The sequence below is a fragment of the Rhipicephalus microplus genome, chromosome X (assembly GCF_043290135.1).
Source record: "Rhipicephalus microplus isolate Deutch F79 chromosome X, USDA_Rmic, whole genome shotgun sequence".
Taxonomy (NCBI): Eukaryota; Metazoa; Arthropoda; class Arachnida; order Ixodida; family Ixodidae; genus Rhipicephalus; species Rhipicephalus microplus.
In genome coordinates, this window is record NC_134710.1 from 44,675,486 (window position 1) to 44,689,264 (window position 13,779).

General features: G+C 46.3%; 1 protein-coding gene across 1 annotated transcript in view; it reads left to right on the plus strand.

Annotated features, from left to right (window-relative positions):
* cpx (synaptic transmission protein complexin) overlaps nucleotides 1-13,779 on the plus strand; it is a 406,174-nt gene that overhangs the window by 115,346 nt on the left and 277,049 nt on the right. The window contains exon 2 of the mRNA XM_037426904.2: nucleotides 792-858. The gene's annotated coding sequence lies outside the window, so the exon portion shown is untranslated. The remainder of the gene's footprint in view (nucleotides 1-791; nucleotides 859-13,779) is intronic.

Below are 13,779 nucleotides of genomic sequence, written 5' to 3' on the forward strand. Positions count from 1 at the left end.
GGTGTAGCATGTACCCGAGTAAAGGTTTCTTTGAAACGCAGACACGGGAGCCGGGTTGGGTTTCGTGCAAGTTTCATCGCCGAAGGAGTTTCGAGCCGAAATAGTGTTTCCACTCGACGTGTGGTCGATCGTTGCCGCGGCGGAGAGGATGAAGCGAGGAAAAATTGTTTCGAGTGGTTGAAGCCGGCAGCTGCGGGCGCTGCGATGGGCATGCTGCGGGTGAGAGAGAGAGAGTGACATCAGTGTGCACCTGCGAGGAAAGCGTGCGAGGGGAGCGTAACGTCAATGCGCAGCTACCGCGGGACCTACATGAACCGCTCCAACACCTGCAGTGAGCGGAACGCGTTGCGGTGCGTTCGTACGAACGCGCGTACGTATAGTGCTACAAGCATGGGTCAGAGCTGCTTCACATCTAAAAAAACATAACGATGATTAGCTTACGAGCACTCGGAGTGAGAGGTGAAGCGATGTTAAAAGAGGTGTCGTTAATTTTTCATTTACGTAAATCTGCCTCTTTCGATCAAGGCACCCCTTCATATTCAGGTATACTGTTTTCTGTAAGGGCACTTTTTCAGTGATTGCGCATGAGCGCCAGCTACTCTTCATAGTTAGCAGTCAAGTGTTGACCTTATAGTACCTCAAAAAAGACCAAACCCTAGGACCATTCAAGATAGAAACTTTTTGAATACCAGCCTTGTAGTTCAGTTTCTGCTTTTGCGAGTACAACACGCCCCAATAATTTTTTTCCTAAAGGAAGCTTGTTGTTTACTTTATTTTCCTTTTTTTTGCAGTTGATGGTGTCTACATCAGTAGCCCACTGTCCCACCACCAACCCCGTGTCTTCTGTCTGCTAACACTGTGAGTACTTCGTTCGATTATTAGAGGCAAACTTTGCCTGCTCAGCATTTGTTTAGATCACCTAAACAAATTTTACAGTACATCCAGTCATAGTTACCACGCTAGTTTGGCTAAGCCGAAGGGCTGGCCCTTCTATGTGCCTTGTTCAACGTGGGCCGAGAGTTTATGTTGCACAAGACGCCGCAACCTTTACACACGGCACAACGACATTGGCATTGTTGAAATAAAAGATTGGCGCATCGATCTCAACACACTCACCCACACGCACATCATTTGGGATGACGGCGTGAGAGTGTCGGCATGCTAATGTCTTCCCCGACGCAGGTAAACAAAGCCAGTCAGCGACCTTGACGGCTCACGCCACGCGGTACGAGTACCTCGCAATGCATCCATCTACATGTATTCCTACGCATGCGAATTCATTGCGTTTCCTTATTTTTACAATACTGCGAAGCAACTTTTGCCCAAATTTGCTTGCGCAAATTAAGCATTTTCTGCCTTTGCCTCACGCATTGCCTCAGTAGACTTTAGACAATAACGCCTCCGCAGGGATACTTCTGAAAAAAAAAGCATCTTCAGCTGTTATTATCCGAGCAGTGAACATACAGGGCTCCCTCTGAGCTTTCACTAATGGTGCATTTGATGTAAATATGCAGAGCGCAGCCAGAACATAATTTTCTTCCCAAATGTTCAGTCCCCTTGGCCCTGTTATAAATGTGCAGTCGGCTCCAATCGTTTACATGAGGTCTGATAAGTTGAACGCTTCTGAGGCCTGCACCTACTTAACTTTTCGCTGCCTAGTGTAAACGAACACGGCCCTGAACTACTTTTTTGGAATATGTTCATGAACTATACTTCTAAATTAATTATGGTTCCGTAATCTGGCGGCTCCTAAACATTTCTCGTCAACGGCACTTAACGGCATGGCAGAGATCTATAGTACCACTATGGTCATTTACAGCCTAAAAATAAATGAGAGCTCCACCCACAGCCGTCGCAGTCTTTCAGCGAAAATTCGGACTTCCCTGCTAGGGGAAACGTAATAGTTGAGTAGCAGCGACAAACTTCTGATGAATAATATGCGTGGTGTTTACATTAGCAGTTTGAAGAATGGAAGGAATGCAAAAGAGCGAAGTCAGGCTGGTTAACCAGACAGCAGTCCGGTCGGCTACGCTACACCGAGGGAAAAGAGAAAGGGAAGGGAAAGATGAAAGAGACAGAGCAAGATGGGCACATTGGTTGATCATTACATTAGCAGCCAGAATGTACAGAGTGTATTAGGATAAAAACCATCTAGAATTACCCCTTTTTACAAATGAGTAGCATGCATGCCACTCTTCCAGGGGTCGAACATCCATATATTTTAGGTTGAAACATACTGCAAGTGCACATGTTTGCGATTGAGTAGAATGTTATACGCGCTGTAAAAAAAAAAACATTCTCCTTGCTCTACGCTACCACTTGTATAGCATTGTTTTTAGGCACATGCCCACTTGTTTTTAATGCCACTGTCTCGTTGTTTTGACGATGAAGACTGAATCCCAGATTCTCATAGTCACGATTTTTGGGCCCAGCAAAAGAAAGGCCATTCACAGGAGAACGATAGTGGCCAGTGCAACTTTCGATCGTCGAAAATCTGACCGTCGGCGGGTGACGCGTCTTTTTTTATACATGACTCATCGTACATAACAGTATATTCAATGGTGTTCTCGTCAGTTGTACAATGTACGTGACTGTTCACGTCGTGCGTGCTATGTGATAGAATATTCGACAACATCCCAAACCGTGTTTCACTGGTGATGTTGCCAAGTTGCCTCGGGGTGCAAGCTCGCATTCATCTGGAAAGCTTCCAGAGTGTTTTTCGAAGCTTTTGATGAGATTGCCTGTGTAGCTGCGCACACTCTATAGCTGTCAAGAGTACCACCGATTTACAATGATGCATGTACAAAAGACAAAGCGCTTCGCAACCCTTGGAGCTTGTAGCGGCCGTGCTGGGGTAAGTAGTTGTACTCTGCGAGATCTTTATTTTTTTTTTTTTTGCGGAGCACAAGTTCATCCGATAAATGCGGTGCGGTTTACCCACATCGTCCACGTGACGATATTTTCATTCGTCGAGAACGCAGCTCTATTTCAGTGATGGACATACGTTATTGCCTGAACCTGTGAGGCAAGTTGCATTACTGGGCACAGTATTAAGCGCTGAACCGATGTACCTGATCAAGTGCATTTTATCTGAGCACAGCCACTGTACTTGGGCACATCAGTCCGCTGCAGTTTCGTCATGTTCACCCGATGATGTGATGGCGCACATGTGGAGAATGAGACTGCGGCTTCGCAATTACTATAATCTCGAGCCCGCCTTCGTTCGTTTGCATTCAGCCGCAGCGTAATATTGCATAATACGAACTCGTACGCACCTAATCGCCCGTGTGCTCGGTGTTGCAGTCACAGAATGCCGCCCACTCACCGCATACCAGATGGCCTGAAATCGGCGGCTGCACATATTATCAGTCTCGTCTGCATTAATAGCGCATAATGCGGCACGAGGCTCGCTTTCATTTTGACTGTAGCGAATAAATGAACTAGAAAGGAGTGCCAACGCATATGCGCTTATCAGCGTTCTCAGTGAAAGTTCCTTCGAGATCAAGCACTGCGCATGCAACGTGGCTCACGCTTGAGGGAGAACTGTGTGGCCTGTCTTAACCAAGTTGCACGAATGAGTAGCATTGATCAAGCTTATTAGCAGAAAAAGTTTAGTAACGTGTTGTACATTTCACTTTGCATACACAGGAAATAAGTGACGTGCTTTTTTGACAATATTGCGTTTGAATGATGGCATGCCTTATTTTTTAAGCATGTATATTTGTGATTCCTCCTATTAGGAACAATAATGGTCGCTTCTCTGGCGCTGTGTCGGCGACAAAATAAAAGAGCTTGTTCGCATGAGCGTTTGTTAAGTCATCCTTTTTGATTGACATGCCACTTTTGCGTATTCATTTGGGTGCATGCACGTTAACCCCAGGTAGCCAACATTTCCGGAGCCCTCCACTACGGTGTCTCTCATAATCATATGGTGTTCTTGGGACGTTAAACTTCACTTAACAATCAATCAACCAATCAATCAATCAAACTTTTGCGTTTTTACACGCACTTCATCAGCGGGAAATGTTTCCGGCGTTTGAGGTTTTCGGCTCTAGTGAAAATAAATTATTGCTGACAATTTTTACTGAATGTAGAGTCCCCCGCGGTGGAGCAGTCGTTATTGTGCTGGGCTGCGGTCTCGAAGGTTGGAGGTTTGATTCCTGCTGTGGTGGCTACATTTTGATGGAGGCGAAGTGGTAGAAGCCCGTGTACTTTTGGATGTAACTGCACGTCGGAGAACACCAGTTAGCTAAATTTCCGGAGCCACCCACTACGGCGTCCCTCACAAGGATATCGTGGTTTTAGGACGCAGAACCCCAGATATTATTATTGCCAACTGTTGAAGGACGAAGGTCACACACGCTTATGGCGTGCTTTGCACTTGCTTATCACAAAAAGCAGGGTCTAACGACATTCCGACAGGGACGATTGCATCTGCTACTACAAGATGAAGCGAATTGCGGTGACTGTAAGAATAAAAGTGACACGTGCTGCTATACATCCTTTGGGAGACATTCGCACCTTGTTAGTTTACGGGGCATAGAAACGTGCAAGTGGGCAGAAAGATTTTGCTGTCACTTGCCTTGCACGTTTGCCGTTACATAAAACTCTTTTACACTCTGCAATAGGGCAACCGATGAGTGCTGTAACAGAGCGCTTATAGCGTGCAAGCTGGTACACTATAGTGGCGCATTTTCCTGTGTCCTGACATCTCCCGCCGAAGCGCGACGTATTCGAGGCACAGCGATGAACCTTGTTCTGTGCAAGGCCAATCGCGTGGGAAATCAAACATGACTTTGCGCACGTCTTGAAAGCGCGAAGATCTCTTAGCAGCTTCTCGAAGCTCATTTTTGCTCCACTCTTGTTAGATTTCCTCTCGTTCACATTTCACAATGATTAATAACGATCGCTACGCGAAGGTTTTTAGTGGTATGTGTTTATATGGAGCGTTAACGATAATTACTACCGCTTCCCTATCAGCTAACTTCTTTACCGTGAACAAAATGTCAGAAAACGTTGTCAATATAAAGAAGCCTGTTATGCATACATCCTGGTCATTTTCAAAGCGGATTTGATGCCAGAAACATACCGATACTGATCTCCAGAATGACCTAAATCTGCACGCAGATTCTGGAATTTAAGGTGTCTTCTCCGCGGTCATCTTTAAACACGGTGATTTGATTGATTGATATGTGGGGTTTAACGTCCCAAAACCACCACATGATTATGAGAGACGCCGTAGTGGAGGGCTCCGGAAATTTCGACCACCTGGGGTTCTTTAACGTGCACTCAAATCTGAGCACACGGGCCTACAACATTTCCGCCTTCATCGGAAATGCAGCCGCCACAGCCAGGATTCGAACCCGCGACTTGCGGTTCAGCAGCCGAGTACCTTCGCCACTAGACCACCGCGGCGGGGCTTCAACACGGTGACAGCATGAGGGTATCACAAAAAATAACTCATGTAGCCACTTATGTCTGTGTATCTCATTGACATGTCGAAGTAAATAAAATATTATGAAAAAAAAGAAGCATGTCCTGGATCAGAGTACTAGCCATAGGTTGTGGGCCACCTGTTACAGACCCGAGATCTTACAGTCGTGCAGTCGTATTGACTTTCGAAATTGTTTTAACGTGTTTGTAACTACCCCACCCCCACCCTTTCTCGAAATTAGTTTGAAGTTTTGCCGATTTAAGGCCGCCCTGAAGAGAACTTCACTGAAAGTCGTTTGAAAGAAAGAGGGAAAAGGGGCCTTCAGTTGTACTTTCGCTGCTTCAAAAAGTACTAATACACTGTCGTGTCACCAATACCGAAAAAAGATAATTCCAGGGTTTTGTCAGCAGTAGTCTTGCGCAGAAAATGAGACTACTGCTGACTGCTACGGGCAGGTACACGCTGCAGACATTGGGCATGAGGGATGCTTGCGGGAAATCAATATCATGGCAAGCGTAAAAAAGGACATTCGCAAGTCAGCGAATTCGCAAGTCATTGAAGTCAGCCCAATACCTCGAAACATGCATTCAAAAATCCATAAGGCTCGAAGAAAAGCCAGATGAGGCTTTTCAAAATTTTCAAGGCGAGAACCGACGTATTGTACGTTGACACGACCACACACAGCACTGCGGAACAATTGTAAGCGTTGTTGATCACCAACTTAGGGAAGTCAACAGCGCTTCGATCAGAAGCAACAACATCCTCGAGGCTGAGGAAGTAGCGATCGCGCTCGCCATCCCACACCAGAGCAGAGAGTCTACTACAGAAATAGTTACTGACTCAAAAGAAGCGTGTCGACGGCACAGCAGTGGACGCATATCCAGTGCTGCCATCCGCATACTCAAGGGAAGAAAAATCAACTTCTCGAGCTGCTCCATTACGTGGACACTAGGCCATGAAACTGACAAAAAACCAGCGTGCCGACGCCATTGCCCGAGAATACGCTGACCGGGGGGCGCACAATGACGAGGAAGCAGCCACATTTATACTAGATGCTATGGAGCAATTTTAGAACACCAGAGAGCCCTGTAGAGGATATACCCTCCTCCCCACAAAGACCTCAGCAGATAGCAGTCGGTTGCCTGGAGACAGCTGCAGACTAATACGTACCCCAATCTCTGTCTTCTGAGTAAAATCTATCCGGGAATATACGCCAACAAATGCCTGCTATGCAGAGAACACCCCACACTTTACCACGTGACATGAACCTGCCAACACACAGGTAGTGCCAAGAAACTGTACACCAACACCGGAGCAGTGGGAGGCTACGCTGCCCTGCTCTAAGCCTGAAGAACAGCTCAAGCTGATCGACAGAACTTGCAAGATGGCAAAGGCCACAGGGGCCCTGGACTGAGGGCTCCACCTTCACCGAAAAAAATATTTGTAATAAAGGTTTGCATTCATTCATTCCTTCCTTTCAACTCACTCCCTTCAATGTAGCTCCAGTTGGCGTGAACTCTGTCTCAAGCGAATCTACCAGAATGATAATAAGTAATACTTTTTCTTTACACTATAGGATAAATAGGTGCTTTTGCGTATGGACGAGCACACTACAAACGGAAAGATATGTCCCCGCAAACTATCCTTTTTTGAGCAGCTTCATTATGTGCCCTTAAAACGAAGTGACACTTGACTTAGAAAAAAATTGAGTCATTCGATCTGAATTCATCCTTCACAGTGTCCAAACGCAGCAATGAATTCAGCTCAGTGCGTCACTACAACTTTCTCAAAGCGTGTTATCTTCAAGACTTTAGCTGTTTTTTTTTCGAATATTTTCTCGAAACAACACTATCTTGCCTTCATCAAAATTACGAGCATGTGCAGCGCTTTTGTGAATGACTTTTTTTACAGTGTAAAGTGGCAGCGAAACTGTATCCATGGCAACAAATGGGCAGAAAAAGCAGCCGGAGAAATTTTCCTCTTCTCTTTAGCACGTCGAAAGCTCGCGGGATAGCTGGTGACCTCCAAGTCCCGCTCATTCGCGACAGCTGGTCCCATCACGGCAAGAAGGGCGTCGACGCTCTTGGTCCATGTTGCACACAGATGGCTGAACGTTGTTATGCGTGTGACATGTGAAAGTGCGCGTAATAATGTTCCGTTGTTTGTGAGTGACATTGCATTGTCCCTCGAGCCACTCTCCTTGTGGACGTTGCTCTTCACGGTCAATCGCGCGCATCCAAGAGCACCGCCGCGGCACAAGACGCGGCCAGCGTACGCGCCGCTGATTCAATCGCTGCCGGCGCAATGGCGGCGAGGTATTAGAGCCGGAGTGGCTCACTCAGCCGTCAGTTTCGGGCTGGTGCTGGCAGGCTCACAAAGCGCTGGCTCGCTCAATTCTTCGTCGCGTGTAAGAGCCATGTCCGGTGATACTTTATTGTCAACTTGCCAGCTGGTCACGAACGAGAACGTTCCTGCCTCCGTGTACCGCAGTGTTCGTTTGCTGCAAAGCTGTCACCGATAATAAAGACGTGAGAAACGGGTGGCAATGAATGAACCGCGCCCCGCGTGTCACCTGCCACTTGCCTGCGCTGGATAATGTGTTGCCTTCACTTACCTCTTGTGGGTGGAGCTCCGGCGCTGCTGCAGAGGAAAGCTGGAAGTGACGCGTCCCTTCTACCATACATGGCTGGCGATCTCCATTTGCTGGACCCTTTTCTTGTTTGCTTTTTTTGCGATCCACTTATACGGTGTCGTTGGTCACATATTGTAAGTAAGTCCTTTTTGAATTTTTGTCTCCTGCCGCAATGTCCCATCCTGGCAAGTAGCGAGACCGCGGCTACGTCCGCACGAATTGTAATGCATTCGAAGTTCGAGGTCTAGAACATGATAGCTACCAAGTGCGACTCTTTCTCTCACACCACCCGGAGTGTTGATCAGACCAATGGTAGCGTTCTGTAAAATCCATTTATCGCTTACTTAATGTATTTCGTTATCAGCCATACAAAGTAGCTTATCCGCATGGTAACCGACGTAGTACGGCTGGTGAGAAAATGACCAATGAAAAAAGCAACGCCCGAGTGCCCTGACGTGATTTAGGAGCCAAACGTTTATAATCATTGCACCACAATCTTAGTCAGCGTGTCCACGATCACTATATATATACGAAGTTGTGGAAAATTCAACACCGGGTTCGAGAAGATAAGGCAGCTTATCGACAGGTTGACCAATTGACCAATTTTGAACGAGTTGGCCAATTATAAAGAATCGACCAATTGAGCTACGGCTATAAGGCGCGTGAGAGGTCATCCTGCCATCTGCTTTATCGCCATAACTGAATTGTTAGAGCATCAGGTGGTTTCGCGAAGGTTGCATGTTCGGTGCCTGCAGGTGGCATGTTGTCTTTCTGTCCGCATTACTTTCTTCACATCCATATCATAATTACTACAACACAAAAACAGTACAATTAACACCCTTCATACCTCCCTTGGCTTCATTCTTTTGCATTTCGTTAAAGTTGTAATCATAGAAACGCACTTCCAAGATCCCATTTCATTCATATATTGGTGTGGCTTATTAAAATGTGCTGTTCACCATAATTATAATATTAGCCACAGTCATTTGCAGATGATGTTTTTCGTAAACGAAGCTTTTTGTGAATACTATAAAGGTTGTTTTACCTCAGGCCCGAATAATGCACTTTTATACAATACTTGTGTGATGTTCTGCTAAACAAAATGTAGTAACTGTCTGGCATATGCCAACTTAGGGAAAAACGTGACTCATCTGTTTTTTTTTTTTTCAAGTGTATCAACTCCAAGTCACTCACACGTGTTTAAATACATATATGCAGACAGTGGTGCTATCACATGTTCAAAAAGCCATGCTGTCCATAATCTCTCTATTTCTTGTTAATTCAAGGAACAGAAACAGAAAATTGGTATTTGATTGCACAAATGCCAGATTGTTCATTTCTCTTCAGTGAAGTCGATCTTTTTTTTTTTCAATCGCCTTCTACTCAAATCATAACATATACTAAATAACCATTACGCCCATAATGCAAGAAAACCCACAAAAAAGGTAAGTAAGCATGTGCAGGCTCAAACAGTTGTGAAATAGTTAAAACTCTGGCACATGTACGTCCTCATAAGTATCTCGCCGATATCGAAGGCGTTGTGGGACTATGGAAAGTCATCTCTGTCCCGCACGTGGGGGTTTCAAAGGAGAGGTTGGCTCGCGAATCGAGAGAGCAGTGAGGCGCGTGCAAGGACGGAAACCAATAAAGCTGCTAGATCCCTGACAGCTGTCGACCCTCGTACTATACCGACATGTCTGTTCTGTCTGCGCGACATGTAGCAACGCCAGTTATGTGCCTTTAGGGCAACACCGCAGGCTACCCACTGTGTCCGAGTGGCTAGAAAAATAAATTCAACGACACGCATTCTCAATCGATGCAAAGGGTTTTGCACAAGCTAAAACGGGCGTACCCACAAGCCGTTGTGCCAGATTATATATATATATATATATATATATATATATATATATATATATATATATATATATATATATATATATATATATATTGTAATGATGACAAAGCGGCGATCGTGCTCGGCGCATACCTGGAAGAGAAGGAGGACGAGGAAGAGCAGGCAGATAAAGAACAGCCGGCCTGCAGCAAAGGCGTTGTCTCTTTGTCTTATTTCTCCTCGTTACAATATATATATATATAAAGGAAAGAAGTGTATACCTAAGGGCTTGTTTTTCCGTGTTTTAACACAATAATAATGAGATCTAACAGAGAGTTATGCCAAGGAATGTACAGGGGAAGTTATTAGAACCAATGGAATGTAAATAAGAAGAAAGAAAAGTGGATGAAAAAATAACCAGCCGTGAGCAGGAATGGAACCTACGACCTTCGAATAACGCGTTCGATGCTCGTTCGATATATATATATATATATATATATATATATATATATATATATATATATATATATATATATGTGTGTGTGTGTGTGTGTGTGTGTGTGTGTGTGTGTGTGTTCATTTATAATGAGGTACTCGCACATTCCTCCGATCTACTGTTCCACTCCTGGTTACTATATTGACTCCTGAACGTTGAAATGCTCGATGCAAATTTGAATTGGCCTATATACCGTACCAACGCAGCCCTGATGTGGAGGCATTGTTGCGTTTGAAGCTGCTCCCTCTCAATTGCGGAGATTTTTCTCTGACCTCTTGTCTTCTTTTTTTAATTCAAGATACGCGTGATTGAAATAGAGCTTAAGTTTAACAGCAACATTCCTGAAGAATATGTAGGAAAAGGAGGGACATCAACTGGAGAGAAAGGAAGGAGATGTGATGCAGCCCTGTGATGCTGACCGTCTCTTCCCATGACAGACTGTTCCAATCTGTCTTTCCAGGGAACCTGTGTAGTATATGAGCTCAGCAAGTTGTCTATCCAAGAGCGTTCATTTCTAGAGCCCCCATCACACTTTACGCTTGTTTTCTTTGGCTTCAGAGGGAATCTTCGTTGGCGTCGTGCACCTAGGTAGAAGTGGTAGAAAGGAAGCGGTAAAAGTGATCCCCGACGGTGCTCTACTGAAATTCATCCATCAGCAGTAGCCCGGGGATTCCTGTAGGCCGAAGACGGACGATTTCTCGGGACGCCTGAACGGAATTCCAATTTATTACCCCGACGGGGCGTCCCGACTTTTCCTGGAATTTTTCTCCGTATGACCTGGTATAGAAGTGACTGCCTCGCTCTTCGTGTCTTGTTGGCCACATCTCTCATCCGGCTTCCTTTGCGAATCACAGGCCATGGGCTTCGATACTGCTTAGTTGTGGGCGGAGAGAGGAGGGCAATTGTTACGGCACGGAAGCGAAGCTTGCGGTGAGAAAGGAGGTGCGGCTGACCTGTTATGTCGCATGGCGACGCGCCATGGTGCCAAGGCTAATTTACAGCGCATGACGTAGCACCCGCGGGAGGTTGCAGCCGGTTGTAATTGTGGGCTCTCGGCTACCGTGCTCGCCGTAGCGTGGTCCACGTCTGACAGTGCGCCTGGGACAATTTGTTGGCGTATCGATTCACACAGCTCTATGTGGGTGGGTATGATTGCCGCGGGGCCACTTCTCGTGAAGACGGCCGTGTGCAGTGTAGTCTTGTTCGGGTAAAGGAGGCGAGAACCCTTTAGGGGCCTTCTGTGCGATAGCGAGCCCTGGCAATGAATTATGAAACGTACTGCCAACCCTCTGGCTCAGTTTACTGGACCCGGAACGATGCACAGTTGACGAGTGGTTGGCCCGTGGGCATTCGCTATAGCATGCAGCCTTGAAGGGCGTTGCACAAGGGCTGATCATGGTATAACTCTGGTCCATGTGTCGCTGCGAAACTCCGCCACTTCCATCTTCTGTAGCCTGAAGGGCGTAATCTTGCGACTGCAATGGCGCAATCGTCATCTAAATTAATGTCTCGCTCCAACAACGCGAACTCCAAAGTTGGAATAGTTCAACTCTTGGAGATTTCTCAGAAGGGGTGAGATAGGGGGCACATCACACCTGTTAAGAGGCAGTTAAACGACTTTCACAGAAATTTTTGCGTTATGATCATTACGTGAAGTTAACGCCCATCAGTAGAGCATCGATTGATTGATTTATATGTGAGGTTTAACATCCCAAAACCGCAATATGATTATAAGAGACACTGTATTGGAGGGCTGCGGAAACTTTAATAACCTGGGTTTCTTTAAACATGCACCCAAATTTGAACACACGGGCTTACAGCATTTTTGCCTCCATCGAAAATGCAGCCGCTGCAACCGGGATTGGATCCAGCGACCTGCGGGTCAGCAGCCTAGTACCTTAACCATTAGACCACCGCGGCGGGTCACCACTATAGCAATAGCTGTTCACCAGACATTCTCGCATGTTAAATATAGTGCAAACACAGCCACAGATCTTCAGGCAATCCCAGAAACGGTGCAACCACAACATTTTGTGCCGATTCGGGCTCAAGTTTCCTCGGCGCCACTGCATGTCTTTCCCAGACACAATGCAGACACAAAGCAAGCGCTCACTTACGTTCGTGCATGAATGCTTCCTAGTGCGAGGACCCCACCCCCCATCCCCCACCTAAGAGAAAAACACACACATACACACACGCTTCAGATGCGGCATTATATGGCTGCGTACACTGAGAAGCAACCTGCGGCATATGCCACACGTGCGATAGTTTTTGACAAAAGCAGTGCAGTGTGTCACTGTATGCTGACGAAAAAAACGTGCAGTATATCGGGCCTCCGGTGCCGTTGTCGGCAGATGTTCCCTTCCTGGCACATTCGCCCTACTCCCCCAGCGAGGGAATTGTCCGCTCGACTTGTCAAGATTACGCAACCACCACTGCGACTACTTTTTCGACGTCCTATGCTCTATTAAGGTGGGCACACGTTCCGGGTGCTGTGTACATCGCGAATCTCGGCTCTAACGAACAGCCCGCGAGGCTCGACTTAGCGGTGTGGCTCGAACGACCCACCACCTGGCGCCGCGCATTGAAAGCGACGTGTGCAGAAGAAAAGAATATAAGAGAGATAGTGCGACTACGGAGTCTGCTATTGCCGAAACGCACGAAACACGGTGACTGCGGCGCTCTGACCTCGTCAGTGCCCCAACGTTCGCGCTGCCCGATTCCCACCTCCACTCTGCAAAGAAAAGCTCGTATATAAATCTGTTTCTCTCGGGTCGGGCGCAGAAATGTCGCGTGAACCCGACTAAGTTCTCCGGCGGGTATAAACAATGCATCTAGCATGCCCCTCTCTTCCGCGAACGGAAATAGTTTATTTACACGATGATTAGACAAGACAGATCTTTCTCTCTGTAACAGAGCGGCAAGAAAGAGCGCGGCCCCCGACCAGCTTGCGTCTGTAGTAGAGGTGTCATTTAGCTTCATCGCTCGTCTGTACGTGCGCAAAGAAATTGTTAGCACTTCTTGTTGCTTCCCAGACAGTGAGCCGTGGCGAGATGAAACTACGGGAATCGTTTCGTCGGCGGAGCTGCATTGTTTTGGCTCATAAATTTCACTTCAGAGGAGCTTCATCTTTTGTCCTTGGTGAGTAGTGTTTGATAACGAAACTTCACTTTGGCTCTTTCTAATAAATCTTCGCTCAAATAAGTCCTCTTCCTAGATCTATTACAGAAAAAACTGTTGCAATATAGTAACACTTATATCATAACCTAATGTGTAACGTTTTTGACTACCATGGAAACCTAAGAGTAGACGCTTCCAATCAGAACACTCTTTTTTCAGCAGTGACGAAAGTGTTTGTTTCAGATATGCATTATTAGGAATTT